The sequence below is a fragment of the Cuculus canorus genome, chromosome 2 (genome assembly GCF_017976375.1).
Source record: "Cuculus canorus isolate bCucCan1 chromosome 2, bCucCan1.pri, whole genome shotgun sequence".
Classification (NCBI taxonomy): Eukaryota; Metazoa; Chordata; class Aves; order Cuculiformes; family Cuculidae; genus Cuculus; species Cuculus canorus.
Genome location: NC_071402.1, coordinates 138,577,704 through 138,596,581, shown reverse-complemented (window position 1 = coordinate 138,596,581; position 18,878 = coordinate 138,577,704).

Below are 18,878 nucleotides of genomic sequence, written 5' to 3'. Positions count from 1 at the left end.
CTTTAAGGTATTTTGGGAATAATAGCTTCCTTAATATTTGGTGAACCCTTTTTAAGGACACATGAAGTAGAATCTACATATTTCTGGTTTATTGTTCTGAAGGACTAGTGTTTCACATACAGCATATGTTACTATATATATATATATATATATATATATGTTTTCCTGTTCCTAAAAATGGTGTTGCTTTTCTGCTGGGCTTGAGCTCTCTTCATCATGTAAAGAAAATCCAGGGGATCAGGTAATCATTCCCAGGTTGTTTCCATTTCAGGCTAATGATCAGGAAGAGCAACTACTAAGCTAAAGAGCAATTTAATACTGCTGCCAAATTCTTCAGATTTCCCCTATAGACTTTATGCTCTCTCATGAATGATTCTCTGGAAAGTTAATCAAAATAATGTCAGTGTGTATTTTCTTCCTTGGTCCAGCTTTCTGTACCAAAGCAGTCTGTTTTAAGGGGAAAAGCCAAGATACTTTTCCAAATGCAATACCTAACACCAAGGCTTTCTGTATCTGACAGTAATAGCAGGAGGACTTGCAGATGCTGGCCTCTGCAACGTATGCAGTTAACTTGGCACAGTCTTATTCTGGTAGGATTCCACTCTGGGGGGATGCTTGCAAAATCCGTCAACCCAGATGGATGCTACGTGCTGAATAATCTTTGTTTACTATTTGTCTGTGACCTAGAGGTGAGTTAAAAGGCTCTTTGATCATCTTCTGGCCAAAAGGCGGTACTAGAGTTTTCTCTAGTACTCTCATTTGCAATCTTGGTTAATATTTACTGAGTCATGTAGAAACAGAAATAAATGTTGCAGTCCCACAGATACTTAAGATCTTGTCAAATATAGTTTATGTGAGTGTCCCAAAGACTTCTGTCCAAAGTCTGGAACAAGGGGTTGCCTTCTGCTCCTTTTGTTTTCAAGACAGTTTTTTTTGCACAGCCTCAAACAGCCTCTTGACAGAATGTAAATCCAAGAAACTTCTCTTTATAGTATTTGGAATTAAGTACTGCACAGATATATTCCTAACATCTGTCTGACTCCAGTTTAGGGAACAGAAACTGATTCATCTGAGGAAGCTGCTGGCAACCGACATACAGAAAAGCTGAATTAAAGCCAGCATCAGAATCATAAAACTGCACTGTTTTGTTCAGAGGGAAGAATTTTGTCATTAGCCGTGCCAAAACCTGTCTTCGTTGACAGAAATGGATGAGAACACATTATCTTATCTCAATATCCAGTTTACCAGGTCACACACTAGCAGAGTCTTAATCCCACAACGATGACAGTCAAGCTTTTTCCTGGCTCAAGAGAAGCTTCTCTATGTTTGTGTACGTCTTTGAAAATGGGGTACGGAGCTACCCTCTCTCTTGAAAACATGCAGCCCTTGCAGGGAATCCCCTCTGTTATAATACTTTGTTATCCTCCTGATCCCACTTTGGAAGGGTTCTGGTGCCAAGTAGATTATATCTGGAGACAGCAGCAACTGCTGCCACTGTGGCACCTAACTAGCGCTAGCTGAGACCCCTCAGTGAAGTCCTGCCTGGATAAAGTGGTTGCCACCCCAAAAAGTGGTGGTGAGAGATGCATCATCAGAAGCAGGAGAGACCAGACCTGCCTAAACTCTGGTGCTGAGGATGGGAAATTTTTAGGGCTATATTTTCATGAATGAGGCTGAGGGAAAGCATGGCTCTCCTTTCCAGTAGAACGGTCATTAGAGAAATTTCTGGAGATAGCACAGCTTGGGATTCTGCAAAATATGAATTTCTTCTAAACATTTCTGGACTATTTTTTGAGTGTTGTTTTCTGACTCATTGGTGCTGATGCCCTACAAAGTAACATTGCAAACAGTGAAATGAACTCCTAACTTTTTGTGCTTCGTCATCTCAGAAGGTGCCTTGAGTGCTTTTTTTCTGCTCTGCAAGTTGTTTATACCCCCTGCGAGAGACTCTTAGCAGAGGAAAAACAATTAGATAGCTCTGGGAATGTCGTCAGGAAAATACTGCCTTCTCTTGAGTCTGTGAGAGCAACTGTGCAGCTGAGCCTGCTAATGTGGACAGATGCTTGAACAGCATCTTTAGCACATGTGATAAAAAATGAAAGACTGCAACTATTTGATAGGTCAAACTTCTGTTCAAACAAAAGCATTTGTTAACTATTGTATCACAGTTAAAAGATGTTTGGAAGGGATAGGCAAATAGCTTCACTTGAGAAATAATAATGCAATAATTATAATATGAGTAATATCGGGCTACGTTGATCTTAGGAGAACTTCCATTTCACGTAGTTACCCCTGCGTTTGTTACTGTATTACATGACTTGCATAAAATCTACGCTTAGATTCAAAATTTATTTAGATGTCAAAGATCTTTCCCAGTCTTTTCAGGAAAATTTGAAGGCTACAGGGACTTTATGAAATCTATGAGCCTGTATGGTAAAGATGTGTTCGTTTATGATCCATTAGGTTCAGGCAACAGGATTATGCACCATTGCTCATACATTTAACAGTTCATTAGACTGTACAATAAAGGTATATCGGGCTGTTTGCACATTCGTATGTAGACGTTCTCTAAGAAATTATCTCAGAACTCGAGGAAGGACTGCAGTAATACGTTGAGCTCTACACTTTTGAAAAAAAATTAACGTCATTGCAAGACTAGTCTGTTTTTTTTTTACTGCTCTTACATATATCAGTGAAGTTCAGTGTTGTATTGAAACATTTTTAGTGGACGTCCTAGGTCACTAGGACCACTTGCATCAACAGAATTTCTTAATGGGCACTATGCTTCCTTTATTACATTGCCATTTTAGGTTGATAAGGTGCTAGAGATGCAATGGCTTAAACCAAACACCTCCTACACCGATCTCACTTGTAAGTGTCCTGAAGACATTATGGTGGAGTAAAAGACACATTGTTTGTTAAATTATACAGCTACTACCATGCACTCTGTATTTGCAAATGTGAACAGCCTAGAAAGAAAATATTTGTAGTAATGTCTTACTAAACCATGCTCTTTAGAAACATGCTGGCATATACTAGGAATTGGATACAATATGTTCCTAAATCATTGTAACCAAATCACTGAGCCAGAGCTGGGGTAAGGCAACATGATCTTGTAGTGACTTCTTGAAAGGTGGTGTGTAGATGGAAGGCCATAACCATAGTGGATGTCATGCTCAGCAACTTGCAGGATGAATCCTCTGTGAAATGAACTGAACATATTAGATGGTTTCATTTATTTTATCAAAAACTTCCCAAATAAGACATTTCCCAAAGGAAATTAATTTTATCATAGAGTTGAGAAATTGTAGGTTACTGTTCTAATTAGAAAAATGTGAATAAATAGAAAGGGTAGTGTTTATAAAGTGAAGGGATGAAATGCACGCTGTTTAAAAGTTTCCTATCAGAAAGCAGAAAGTGATTCACAGCAACTGTAAATCACTGACTTCCTTGTTAAAAGTCTGAAACTCATTTGTTGCAAAGTGCCCTGTGACATCCTTCCAAAAGATGCTGTGTGGCAGTATTGTGCAGTAACTAAAGTTTTTGTTGCAATAAGGGACAGCTGCATAGGGTTGTGTTCCTGCAAAAGAGTAGTCTTTGAATGATAGTTTAATAAAGGAGTCATTATGACCATGGGTGAGAAGATATGGAAAACTAAACAGAGAGGAACTGTAACCTACAGGTAATGCAACTGTCCTGAGGACAACATGGTCATTAGTGACTTACAAAAAATCACAGTAAGCATACAGAAATCTGGCATCTTTAATCCAAAACTGCATTTTGCCCTCTGTCTCCCACGGTTTTGCATAAAGATCATTTCAGAAAGCAGTAACCTATAGGTGGCATTCAAGGATAGCAAATTACCCTGATTTTGCACACATGTATAGTGCTGCCACACTAGGTCACTCAGGACTGCTATGAATGAGCTGCAAATTGTGCATGTTACAGTTTCATTCTCAGTAGGTAGGTTTGTCAGAAAGGGAAATGTGCTTACCCCAACATGGTTCTGAGGACCTGTCAGCTGCCTTTCTCCACTAACTTCTGTGTCACACTGCAAACCCTGCTTTTCTAACCTTATGTGCTGAATTGGCCAATGGAATGGATAACTTGGCATCCTGGGCTATGGTGTGAGCTAAGCTCCAGCCATTTCTTGCCTTCCCCTGATCAGGGCACAGCATGAACCACATTAGCAGTGCTGATGTACCTGCTTCTTGCAGCTTGTTTCTTGGAGGGGAAGGTCTCTGCGTAGTGCAGGGTCCAGCCGTTAAACCCATATGCCACCAGCAGTGCTGTGCTGAGCTTGCACTGGGGGGACAACTCAGTGCCTCCATAAAGTCCCTGAAGCTGACCCCAGCTATGCTCTTGGAGATTGGTTTGGTCTGTGAACAAAATTCCAAGCAACTTTATTTCCTGGCCAAGACCAAATCCTGATGACCCAGTGCCTAGCATCTCTCTCAGGGTCTACTGGATGCCTCTTCTTTCAATCACACATAGGCCTTTCCCCTGGGGAGGTCAAGCTGTCTGCCAGACACAGTGAAAAGATGAAGTGCTTGAAGAACATAAACAAAGCAATAGCAGTATCACCACTTTCTCTCTTGCAAACATTAGTGCAGCAGGACTTGAGGCTAGATGTGAATGAGAAAGAAACGTAAACACCTCGAACAGTCGAGGGACTGTTCAGGACCGTGGGCAGGTGCTGGGATGGGGTGCTGGCTTGCAGGTGAGAAAAATCACATATAACTTGTTTTTCCCTGTCCAAGGGAACAGCCACCATCCAAGATGCTGTCCTCGCAGGCCCCACTGTAGCTGTCCACACTGCTGTGGGTTTTCCCTTCCCACTGTTTGTCAAGTGGCATTTGGCAGAGATCACACTGCAGTTGTGTCCTTGTGCCCAGGCCACCCTCACAAACAAGATTTTTGCTCTGCTCCATCCTGTAGTAGCTCACTAAACCAGCACAGCAAATCCTCACTTCTGTGGGCAGCCCAGAGTATCCAAGAAGCAGGGCATAGAGTCAGGATAAATGCAACATAGCATCAACTATTTGCTAAGGTACAAGTTACACAGGAATGTCTTGACCTCTACAGGAGCAACTTGCTCTTCAAACTGAGGCTATATTCCACCCATGACCACAGGCCAGTCCTTCAGAGAAATTTCACCTGCTTGAACCACCGCATAACCTGGGATTTTATCCTAACAGAGTGCTTTGAGTTCCCCAGATACTGTCCTTGTACCATATCTTACCCTGGCAACAGGGCATGTTAGTGTGTACCTATTTCCATTAATCTCATGTGCAACTGGAGATCCCCATTTAGAGAAAAAAAGTCATCACAGCCTTTTTATCTCCTAAGCTACCAGCATTTCGCCTAGCCTTTCTAAATTCAGAGGTCTGCAAGGCATGCAGTACCCTAATCCTGCACTTAAAATGTTTTTCTCAATGCATCTAGGGTTTGGCTGTTGCTCAGGTCCGTTGCTAGCCAAGGTCAAATCCTGTTTTGCCATCGTCTTCGCATTCCATTTTGCATGAGTAACCTGTCCACACAGGACTTTTTCTCTGCAAATTTTGTAAAACATTGAACGGGGTAATTAAAGCAGTCTGTTTCTACAGCACATTCTGTCTGTTTCTTCTTTTCATTATTAGATGTGATGACACATTTGCCTGTGTGGCTTCCCACAGATGGCACTGGAATTTTGTGATCAAATGGTAAAAGTAAACCAACTGTCAGCTCCAATCACAGCTTCCCATATTGCTCCACTTGTTGTAAGAATACTGTTTTAATAAAGGGCTCCTTCTTTCCACTGTGGTATGGTTTGCAGTAAGGATGGAGTTTGAGAGTAAGATGTTTGATTCAATATTAATGGATTCAATGGTCTATTAAGAACTGGTCTTTTAGAGCTCAGATATTTCACTCAAGCATTTAAAAAAATGTGTAAAAATCTCTGAAACTTTTTATAGGAATGTGCTTTTTGAACATCTAGAAACCTATTTTTAGAAGGTTTTAAATTTCTTTGATAACAACAAAAGGGTTTATTTTTCTTTATGCCATTTTTGAAACGTATCTTTGAACCAACTTTACTAAAATTATAGTTGTACAATAATAAGAAGAAAAGAGTAATAGAGAGTGTGTTTAAATCCACAGACAATTTTCATGACAATCTGAATAAAATGCAAAATAACATAAGTGGTGAATAATTCAAATGCTTTGAAAACTCTGACTTAAAAATAATCTAAAGTAATTTAATGCATATACATACACACAAAAGAAAAAGCCATTATTTTGCAGGGGTTTTTTTGTTTAAAACAGAAAACTGGTTTATAGGAAAGACAGATCCAGGTTAGAGGTGCCCAGTATAATGCTAATGCAAGACATGCCTGGCACTGACCAGTTCACCTCAGCCTCCTCTGAACAGGTCAGACTTGTTTTGGGAGCAAGTAAATTTGGATGTGACATTTAGGAATCTAAGTACGATTTCTGCTTTATAATTCACATGCGGTCAGAACAGCATAAACAATGCAGATCAAACATTTATTTGCAGTTTTAGCTTTTTCTGCTATTCATATATTATCTGTGAACAGAATTTGATTTTGACAGATTTGTTCAATATTCAAAATAGAGTGTATTCCAGGCTATGTCTTGTTTGCAAATTATTTGTTTTCAGTATGGGTATGTATTCAACTGTTTGCTGAGTATCATCCTCTGCTGCTTGGAGGAGCAAAAGACCTTACACCAGAGGAAAGAGAAACCAAACATCCTCATGTTAATAAGCACCTGCATGAGCTCCGCCTGTGAGGTCAAGTTGTGAGTTGGTGGAGGCAGCTGGAATTTGCAGGGCTTTTCCTTGGTTCACCCAGATTCCTGAGACACCTGCATCCTTCCCTTTCCCCATCTTGGTCCTTCCCCTAAACATCCCATTGGAAGCTTCACACTCAACCCTCTTGAAATGATCCATGCGTTTTACAGAGTTCTCCCCAATGCACCCCAAATTAATTCCCAGACTCTGGTGGGCAATCAGTCCTTGGTTTGCCTGGGCTGACTGAGGAACACACGTCTTCCTGACCTCATTCAGCGGGTGTCACCACAGGGACAGTGGTCTGCTCAGCTCCCTTGGATGGTCTTGGAGTCGTTGATTTGGGGGCTCTGTTTTTCCTTTCTCCACTGGAACTTTGCGTTTAATTTGCTAAGCATTCAGTCAACAAACCTAACTGAAAGCTTTGGGTACCGTCTGGTCTTTCCATCAGCATTACACAGAGGCGAGAAACCTGCTTCAGTGGAACAAGTGGCAAAACCAACCAGTGATCCAGGTTTTGGAGTGGATAGGGGAAATCCCTCAATATGAAACCTTGGTACCTAATGCTAATCCCAGGCCGACACTTCCACAGTTATCAGATATTCTTCCATCTTCCTGGCATTCTCAAGAGACTGATTAAATGGAGGGATCAATGCATGGCTTTGCAGTAATTTCACACTCGGTGAGGATTCCTTTTGCCTCTTGTTATAGTTAAAATAACTGACATTTTTCTGTGTTAATAAGCTACTTTATTTCTCTTCGAGGCTTGTTGGGGCATAACAAACTTCAGCATGGACTGATTTGCTAATGTACATTGTCATTTTTAGTTCTATAGATACAGATGGTTTCTCAATACCACATGAAAGATCAATTTGACTAAGATACGTTATTTAGTATTAGAATTTCTCATGCACATATTAAATAGTATTTTTAAAGGTCATAGCTATTTAAATTGTGATCTGATGAACTTTGCAGTTTAGTGGAGTATGTATTAGATGTAAGCGTTTTCAGATTTTTAAGTCAAAGACATTAAATCCCGTTATTTTATAATTTTATTCTGGAATTGTTGTTTTCTATACTAGTGATCTTCAGTGTTTTTACCTTGGGCAAAAGCTGTGCGATTTACTTTTAAACTAGCTCCTCTAATACCCTTGGCCATAGAGAGATGCTGTTCCCTGACAACCTCGCACAGAAAGCAGTGAGATAAAAAAAAAGTGTTTGTGAAAGAGTCTGGACCTGAAAATGCTGTGTGCCGGTCTTGTTTCGGCCACACTGAAATCGTATCTGGTTTTTATAAAGATTAGATCAACTTCCTAAGGGTCTTGTCTGCTGAGCGTAAATTGCAATTGGAATTGACTGTTAAAGATCTTGGTTAAACATCTGCTGGATTTATTATAGTTTTATTTGTACTTCATCTGTTACTGGTACAATTAAGCAAATCAGAGTAAGTGAATCAAATCTAATTTACTCTCTAATGGACCTAAAAGGAATGGATAAACACAGGACTCTAGATCCAAATGATTAAACATGCCTCCAAGGTATTTTTTTCCCATTTCTGCATAGAAGAATCACAGTGTTTATGCTATAATTAAACACTAAGGAGTGATGTAAACTAGTTTGAGCATTCATTCATTTTTCACAAGGTTTCATAAAAATGCTAAACAAAACCTGTGTATGCAATGAAATAAAATTCATTGGAATTGGGTACATTTATTCATCATTTATTCATTTATTTATATATCCATTTACCTTATGTCTAAGATTGTTATAGGATTGATACAGAAAGACATATTTATCAAATTGGATGAAAATGTGTTGTACCAATCTTTTTCACATTACCAGACCTTCTAAAGCCAAAATTCAGCGCATGTGTAAAGGCTTGTCTAAGATGTACATACCATGTTCAGGTCCATTAGTTGGCCGTAAAAGTTAAAGTAAGATTACCAGGATAAATTTGGTATTTGATATTTTAAAATGGATCTTGGGGCCCCATCTACTCCACATTAGATAAAAGCTGCACAGTTAAATCTGGAGTCCTCCCTATTTCCCATAATCAGGAAGGAAAACTCAGCTTACAGCTGTTTACTCACATTGCCAGCTGGAGGGAGGATTTAATCTAAAATAAGCATGCTAACTAAGAAAACTATTTACATCATTAATAAACAGAATGTACATGTTTTAACCATTTCATATGGAAATAAACTTTTATTTTGGAATTAACTGCTTTTTTTTTTTTTTTTTTTTTTTTTTCCTTTCACAGTGCGATGCCACTGGGTTTTGGTATTCCAGGAAGGCTCATTTATTAACCATTTTCCTTTGGTACCTCTGGAGACATTTCAGCACTGCAGGAGGCAGCTGCAGTCTCCGAGGGGTTGCTTTGCACCCCCTTATTTCTCACTGCACCTTTTCTGTCACCCTTAACCTGCATGCTCTTACATGAAATTATGTTTTAGCTCTTCTACCATAGGAGAGAAAGCAGAGTATCACTCATGAATAGGTCAGAAATAGCAAATACACAGTAAATGTGAACATATTTTGTTCCACGGTGAGACATCTTCTGGTGTCAGTCTTCTGCAAGGACTGAGAGTTTACACAGCCTCCTAAAGTTCTTCTTTGTCAGGACTTTGTCGGGGCACCTCTAGAGCAGAAAAATAAGGAAAATCAGAATTTTTTGTGAGAAAGCATGTTGCTCTGGAACTTCTAAGTTTACTTGGGTATTTAGCAAACAAATGAAGACCAAAATAGCAGAATTTATACTCCAAAAGCAGTACTTTTCACAACTGAAGCTATCATCATTCATCAAATCACTTACTGAAATAGGAAATTCGCAGTGACAGTTTTCAGTTTGGGCTTGTACAGTATCTAGTGTGAAGGAGTCCTGGCCCACAGCTGAGGCTTCAGAATAACATAACCATCAGACATACTATGTTGCTATAGCAAATTTACCACTGTCTTGGCATAGATTAGAGCGCATATTTTTATCAGTCGTTACTGTTCCCAAAAATATTTTTGCAACTGGGGCCATCAAGATGAGGGAATCTTTTCCACAGCCTGTGTCAACGTGTAATTCCTGATACAACCGTGAGGTGAGTGGCAGTGATGGTGAGGGGAGTTTCCTGCTGCCTTGGTGAGCTGTGCAGCCGCACTTGTATCCAGGCTAGCAAATCACTGCAGAAAGCACACCAGCACTAAGCCTTGGTGTCTACCCTGGCCTTTGGGATGACCAAAGAGATGCCACTCCAGGTGTTGCAGCTATGACACAATTTCTGCAGATTCTCTACGCTGCATTAAAAGAGCTGTTGGCGTAATCACATCACTTATGTGCTTCCCAACCCTTCCAAGCCAACCCAAACTGGATTCCAATATCACACGGCCGGTGAGCCCAGCTCGGCTGGCAGGTGTCTGGTTCTTAAGTCACCTCACAGTCACCCCTGATTGTATGAGCTTTCTTTTCAGTGTAGAGTCAGCTTTAAATCGTGACTCAACTGTTTGATTTTGCCCTGAAATGATATAGGACAGCCTAGACCATCAGTGAGAGATGAGATGGTTGTAAATATAAGATGAACGTAAACAGATAAAAAGGTTCAGCCAGTGCTAAATGTCAAGTGTAGATGAAAATTTTGCTTTTTAGCAGGCATAAAGTGAATGAACTCAGTATTAATGCTCAGTCACATATCTGTGTAAACACGCTATTCACATATATCCTTCCATCTGCTTGGGTTGCTGCTGTCGTGTGACACAATCCAAATGACAAGAGCCAGATTCCCAGGGAATTTGTACCATGCATATTTTATATCAGGAGAAAGATGCATGCCACAAGCCTGTTGGATAATCTGCAGATCTTTTGAGACAGTCTTTTCTTCATAATGTTTTATTTAAGGAATTGAATCAATAAACCTATTCCGATAATACTGTCCAAACACCTGCCACCTTCAGTGAGTGACTTTTGGGATCAATGATCCATGGAGTCAGTTTAAAGGATGCACATACTCTGCCTTACTGCCCTGGGATAATTACTGATGCTGAGTCCGTGGTTATGAACTGAATCATCTCAAGGAAAGTGAATTCTGCGCAGGAAAACTTTAGAGCAGAGTGTGGGAATAGATGTTAAAATGCAAAATTGGCCTGCAGATTTCTGTTCCTTTGATTTTTACTCAGGCTTACAGCTGAGTGTTAAGTAATACAGTTCTAAAATATACGTAAAGGACAAACCAAGCTGTTTATTTTCAAAGTGGTGGACCAATTCAAAAGTATAATGAATAATTTAACTACATGATTAATAATTACTTTCTCTTAAAAATATAATGAGTACAGTTTTGATGAGTGGATTTAATGCACTGTACCTAGCAAACATTGTTTTTGAAAACCACTTAAAAATAACCTAACTAATCACCTGAAAAATAACTATGTACCAAATGAAAGGGACAGGAGCCACCTGGGACTGTGAATCAGAGCCTTCAGTGAGCTGGTTTTAATTAGCAGCAAGAGAGTGAAAAAACATCTTTTCAGAGTCATGATGCCAAAGCTAAAATCCAAAAAATCTATCACCGGAATTGCAAAGGTGCATAAACTCCATGAAGAAGTTTAAGTATCTAAAAATGGATTTAAGATGGTATTGAAGACATGCAAAGCCTAGAGCTCCAGCTGGAGGGAGGCTAGAAATGGAATCATGAAGGGAAAGCTACAAAGATGACTTTGATGTGAGGTATGGTCAGAGGCAGGAGATGGGAACAGCAGCTCCAGTTGCTGGAGAAAAGGAGAATAGGAGAAAAGGCTTTAGGAGAGGTGTTCTGCTGAGAAATAGGGATGTGGAGGTGCTGTGTGTTTATAGCATTTGCTCTTCATGCAGATTCCTGGGGATTCAATCTTGACCACCGTATAATTTCTTTTATGAAGTGTGACTGCATGACAAGAGTTTAATATTGTTTAATGCATATGTTTTTACTCATGTGTTACAGCACAGGTCGAGGTAAGGCCCTCCAAGCTGAATACTATGTTTACAGGTTTATAACATCATGCTTTCTCCTATATTCTCTCCTTCTGACCCTAAGAACCTTCCCAGTGTTTTTGCACAGTAGGGAACATGTACCAGGCTGAAGGCTCATCCCTGTATGCCTTACAGATTGGTATTTAGCCTTGTCTGCTGGGAAATGAGCCTAATCCTCCTCATGCTGGAAAGGACTCAGATCTTAACACCAGACTAGCTGATAAAATTATTTGCTACTATGTTTTTTAAAGAAACAAAGAAAGCTCGTCATCCGTGCCCGAAGGGATGATTTAGGTGACAGAGTGTTGGTCTGTGAATTTCACATACATTTTTTGAGTCTGGGGCCAGAGTTAACAGATGTCTAAGTCTGGAGGAAACGCTCTTCTCTCTTTAGTACTTCCTATTGACTATTGTAAGGTGTCCCCTCATTCAGTAGTGATTTCCATTCCTCTGCATCTAGTTGTCCTTGTGCATTATGAAGATGCTGAACCTGCCACTGGGAATTTACTGGAGAAGCGATGCTCCTCATGTAGTGGTCTCTGATGATCACCTCCGTGTGCAAGGGCTGCAAATCCACAACAGGATGCAGCTGCTGTCAGGCTCCACTTCAGCCTTTTCATCTCAGCTCTTACAAGTGTGCTTAAGAAAGCGAGGTTGGTATGGAAACTGCCACTCACAAACGAAAAGTACTTCGTAACACAAGATTCTGCAGGAAGGAGATGTGTTAAGAGAGAAAAAGAGGTAACACTGTGAATTATTTTTCTTAGTTTTGTGGGTATGACCTCTTCAGAGCTGTGCATAGTCTCTTGGTAGATACTGTCATATAAATTTCCCTTTCTTTGGAATAAAGGGCTGTTTGAAACACTCTCTCAGCTAAGTCAAGAGAGAATAGATATTGAAGTGCTAACTTCATATGATACATACGTTTCACCTCCATGAAAGTTTTGAAATTTTGAATCTATTCTTCTTTTCAAGCAGCTGTATGTAATGTGAACTCCTTTGGCAGAAATAGTGCAATCAGGAGGCAGAGAAGGCGTGAGGCACATGAAAAAGGAGCTAAGGGGCCCAAGCCTATAGAAAGATGATGACTGAATGATAATATTGGCAACATTAAAGCCCATTAGAGGAATCATGGTATCTGCTATTACTGAAACTTGGTCTAGTGGGAGGTGTCCTTGCCCATGGTTGGGGTGGTGGAACAAGATGCTCTTTAAGGTCCCTTCCAACTCAAATCATTCTATGATTCCATGATTCTACAAGCAAGACTTTCAAAACTGGGAAGTGGCTATTTTTTTTTAGTTTACATAGGATTTACTGTTATTTTGAAGTCATCACAACTTCTGTTTCAATTTTATATTTGAAACAGGAAATAGTAGTCATTCATTCTCAATCTACAGCACCTAAAATACTTATCCCCAAATCTACTTCAGGATTAATCACATGGCACCATCTTTGCCATGCAACTTGTAGGTAGGCTTCCCATCTGCCGAAAGAGAAGCATCTCAAGGGGTTTTCAATTCCTCTGCAAAACCAAAGAATGCAGGTGTGACTGTGCTCTTCATCCCAGCTCCACCTCAACCTGCATGAAGAGTTGAGGTCACATATAGCATGAATCCACATGGTCACCTGAACACAGAAGCCATTTTTCTCCTGAGGTGCTGGTGATGGTGCCTGCTGCCAGCATAGAGCCCCTCAAGCTGCAGGCTCTGCCATCCCCTCCTGCCCTCTCACTCAGATCCTCTTGCAATCCCCAATCATCCCAACTAACTCGGACTTCACACATGGACCATACCCTACCCAACCCACACAGCCAGTTGTCTGAATGCCTGTCTCCATAGCAGACCCACTGTGGGACCTTCTTCTCCCACACCATCTCCATTGCCGGGCACTTCTCCCTTCCCCATATTATCTTTCAGCAATAAATCCCTCTCAGGAATGTTGCAAAGATGGGCATTCATAATTAGTTTTTTATTTTAATAAAATCTGTTCATCCATTCCATGACACGGTTCGTTTGTGACTTTATTAAAAAAAAAACACACACAAAATTTTATTTTAAACAGAAATAATTTTATGAGTGAAGTGCAGAGCACTGCCAGCTTTCTCCCCTATGGCTCATCTACAAAAGGATTTGGGTGGAGATAAGAGAGGGTAGATCAGAAAACTTTACACTGTGCCAGAGAATTTAAAACTGAGAGGCAGCTGACAAAAGGTGGCAATGAGACAGTAGGAGAACCATGTTGTTGCAGAGATATAAAATCCTAATGCCATAAAAATAGCATTACTGAAAAATAAATTTAAGTTATGATCATATATTCAAAGTGAGCCGCGGGAAGGCAGGAGAAGGATACTTACGTAAAAGGAGTAAGTCCTATGGTTACAGAGTTTTGAGAAGCTTCCAGATGACAGGACCATTTATTGGCCTCAGCATGTGCTCAGGCTGGGTTAGCACAACGCTTATCACAGCCAGGTTAGCACATCACAGTCTCCTGGATATCTTTCCTCTATCTTTTTCTATGCATCTAAAATTCAAACTTCCCCTTAAAGTAAAGAACTGATTGTACATACCTTATGGAGTAATTGCAGTCTGAATATTAACATTATGGATGGCATGATTTAAAATACCCGTTTTGATGATACTATGTGGATAAATTTGGTTTACATATGTCTCCTTATGTAAAAGAGATCTTCTTTTAGTAACACATTGTCTGCTGCCTTTGCCTAGCACCCCCTACCATATGCTCTTTAAAACAAGCTGTTGCATTTCAAGAACTGTCCCTAGTAATTAACAGGAAAAATATTGTAATTTTTTCTGAATACACTCAAAAACCTTGCATTAATCAAGGCATATTTTTCCTTCTGGTTAGTTGTTTCTGTAAGCTATAAGATCACTTACATCTGTTCAGTACCCCACCTTCTACCCGTCAGTTCAGCTTTCAGTACCAGGGTTCCCAGTGAATACAAAGCAAGCTTTTCTCAACTATCTTTTCATCTCTTTTTCCATTTGCCTCTAAGCTTCTTGAAATCCTATAAATTAATTTGCTCTGAGATCTCCTTTACATCTCTGTTTTGCTCTCTTCATTTTCCTGCATGGATCTTTCCTCTCTTTCTTCAAGAAACCTATATCTGAACTGGTCTGAAAGCTGCTATTTGCATCTCCTTAGTCCTGTTTATTTTCTCGACCAAGAATTATTTTTCTTCTTCAATTCCAGAAAGATTTTTGCCTCTGTGGCTTTCTGTTCTTCCAATTAATCTCCCTGGTACTTGATCAATATCCTGGGCTGTACAGGTTCCCTGTTCCTTTTTTCCCTTTCGATTGCTGTAAGATTCAATCTTCCCATCCTTTTCCTTTAACTCCTCAATTCTTGCCCACATAATTTTCTTATTGCTATCTATAGGTATATGATATAAATATATATATATCTATAACTGAGAGTCTCAGAGTGCTTCAACTCTGACTTTTTTCCTTCTTCTAGTTCCTCTCCAATATTCCCTAGATACTCCAACACTTTCTTAAATCCAGAGTGGTGGCAATTGAGAGAGTTATCTATGTTGTCAAAGTGTCTCCTTTTTGAGACAGCTGCAGGTTTATTTGACAACTAGCCATCCAGAACTCAGAAGACAAAATAACTGTCCTAAGAAAAGAATAATTTTCAGTTCTTGATGCCTAGACTCCCCTTCTTCAAAGTTTCCAACTAACCTTTTATTCTATTGGTTTTTAATGACTTTCCATCTCCATCACCTATAGCAAAGTTCCCAGTAAAACTTGGAACCTCTTCAACTGGAATTTTGCCTAGATTTTGTTTAATTTGTGTTTTCTTGGAATAGGACTTGAAAGGTAAAAGATTGATTGAATGGCAAGCTTCCTTTTTGGCAAAGATGACGTTTTCAGGAATATTAAAGGAGTCCACAGCTCCAAAATTAGATCCTCTTGAATGAGCATGCAAAAGCCATCTTCAGTTTATCTCTGTCCTAAGAAATAAAGCTGTTGTGATGGCCTATAGGCTGATCTTAATTTCACTTTTAGATATGGTAATTCCATATACAAATGTATCAATTACTCTGTCTTCATCTTCAATTTGGAAAAAGTACAAGTTTTCCTGGAAAGAGAACACAAAAAAAAGGTGTTCTGATACGTGGTTCCTTGTTACTTGCTTATCAAGGCTTCACAGGGTCTGACAAGCTCTGAAGATGCATGCTGTTCACTGCTGAAGGCTGAATGCTGTGGAAGACTGAAATAATACCTGGGGAACACTTTGAAGAGATGGCTTTTTTTTTTTTTTTGACCAGCACTGGGCTTGGACAGCCTAAGCTAAGCTAAACCAGAGGTAATCTTCCATAGACATTTTGATATTCTAGAAGCAGTAGTGGTTTCCTCAGCTGACAATGACAGGTTTTGTACACTTATTTCAAGAAAGCATTCTTTCAACCTTGACTATTTTGCATGCCCCACATACCAGACAATTATGGGGTATCCCCTCTTGAAAGCTTTCTATCTTTCACAATGGCTCCTTCAAGAAAGTTGGAAAATCCCTGTTTCCTTTGGGCTGAATCATGATTTGATTTTGGCATCAAGTGACTTTGTTCAGTTTACAAAGGCAGTCAGGTGTCTGGATCAAATACAGCAGCAGTTACACTCCACCTCATGGGGAAAAGTTAATCCAACACTTTGATGTATCAAGTGGTGATTTGACTTCTCTTGGGAGTCCTAAGTGATGGATTTGCTTCTTATTAAACAGCAGCTGTTTCAAATATGTGTTACCAATTAGGAAATCATTTTTCCATACATTAAACCTCTAGAACATATGGCATGTTGAGGTCCCCGTAATCACATTCATGCCCACTCTCACTGCTGATTATTCCCTAGGGAACCTAAAACTCTGCTAAATACAGTGCATAGCCCAAGAAATAGCCCTGTGCATGTTCCAGTCATCTGTACTGCAGGAGTAAATCCCCTTTGGTACTGCCTGCAGCTACTGCTCCAAAATTGCCCTCCTCTTCTCAGTTGGCTATGAACACACAAAACATTTTAAAAAATCAATTGTATTAAATTTCATCATGAAGATTTATTTTGCAATCTGTTTATGGCTTTATGCTCCCTCCCCCCCCAGTTCCAAACTCCAAATGAGAAGATTTTTCTTTGAACTTTGTTGCTAGGGAATACCATTGATGGATATTACATCCTGCACTAGGGCATGCAATAAAGGATATGTTTGCATTTTCAAGCCAGCCTACAGGCCTGAAGTGGAAATGTTTAATGGTTGTCTTTTACAGCAGCATCTTGTGCATGTAGTGTGTGGCTAAGACAGCCAGAAAAACTGCCAAACAACAGTAACATTACACCACAACATGGTAAGAACAGATTAAGAGGATGATCTTAGCTACACGCTAGGGAGAAGTGTGAGATCCTGGGAGAGACGTGTTTTCTAAGCCAGGAGAATGAAAGAATTCTCCTGTTCTGTGAAGCAGTAGTTGTGCTCTTTCTGTTCATTCCTGTGTAAAACACAAAGCTGCTAGAAGCTGGCTGAAGAGGAGGAGCTGCTCTCCTCCACCGGCTTGCAAGAGCCTCCAGACCAGCTGGTGGAGAATCTGCAACCTGCCACCACCTGAGCAAGGTCTGCCTACAGACTCGTCAAAAGCCTGCCTCCTTCGCAGACAGATATTTTGCTACCTGACTCAAAACAAATCTTTGCTCAGAGCATGCTTTTTAACAGCCGGCTTTCATCACTGCTTCCAGACACCATCTTCCTCCTTTGCAGCCTGGAGAATGATGGTGGACTGGGTGGTTTCCAGAGGAGTAAATGTTAGCAGTGCTGGGAACAGCTTCAATGCATTTGGATGCGATGGTAATGAAACAAAACTGGTGTTGCCAAGTATCACATCTTTTTTCATGTATCTTGTAATACATAGTGTTATTTAAAGCTTCAGTTCAGAATATTATTACAAGAAAAATCTACCTTGTCTTTAATTCCATCACATATAACTGTAGAGAAACACTGGGGGAAAGTAAGTTTCAAATAAAATTAAAAAAAAAATCTCTCAGTCTCTCTTGGTGCTCATTTGGTTTGGGTACTTCAGTCTGGTAATGAAATTTATAGCATTTACAGATAATAATAGCAACGATCAAGAAACTGACACTTCAGAAGTAAAGATTCATGAAGTTTTTGTGTTGCTGGTTGTCTTCTGATTGAATATCTTAACTACAGTCAGATCAATTTCTAAGATTTTTAATTACATTGTTAGTTTAATTTTTTAAAAAAAGTTATTTAACTTAGTTTAAAATAAATTACTTAAGTTATGAATCATGTTCAAGTTCTGACACTTTTTAAAAGGCACTAATACATGGAGATACACTGCAAAATCTAGCAGTTAGAATAAATTGTACTGGGATGGCAGAGAAGGCTGGTAATGATAACGAGGAATGCTGCATCCTGGGAAGGGAATTGTAACAAAAGAACAGGTATTGGCTGTCTCATGTTCCATCAGTATGGAAGCGAGAACTTTCTTATTGCTACCTTCAGTTACATGGAATTCTTCTGAGTTTGGCTACAAAATACATGGTTCTAATTTTGCCTGTGAATATGTGGTTACAAGAAATGCATACCTGCGGTGGATGCATCAGTCATTCAAATTAGTAAAGACAGCAGGAAAGATACACTAAGAATTAATATACAGGACTTCCACAGAGTCAATGGTATAATAAATATGCAGGGGAAGCACAGAGACCCTCCCTTCCTCCCCGCATCCTTGGAGGGAAAAGTTCAAAAAAGTGTGAATTCTGCACCAAAGGCGACCATATGCAATGTCAGTTCTCTGCAAGGGTAACCACTGGGCTCTACCTACTGGAAAGGAAGCTCTTTTCCCTCTCTATCTACTGAAGGAGAACTTGGTTAATTTCTTCTCTGTTCTACATTATCTAAACATTTATAACTTTTAAACCTTGTATGTAATGAGCATCTTGAAGTTTCTGTCTTTGACAGAAGTTTGTCCAAAAGACTACTGGCTGTATTCTGTTGTCTGAAGTCTCACATACACAGACTTTGATGCTGCTTCCCTCACAAATCATTTGTGTATCAAGCACACTGGCTTTTAAAAGGTGAAAAGCT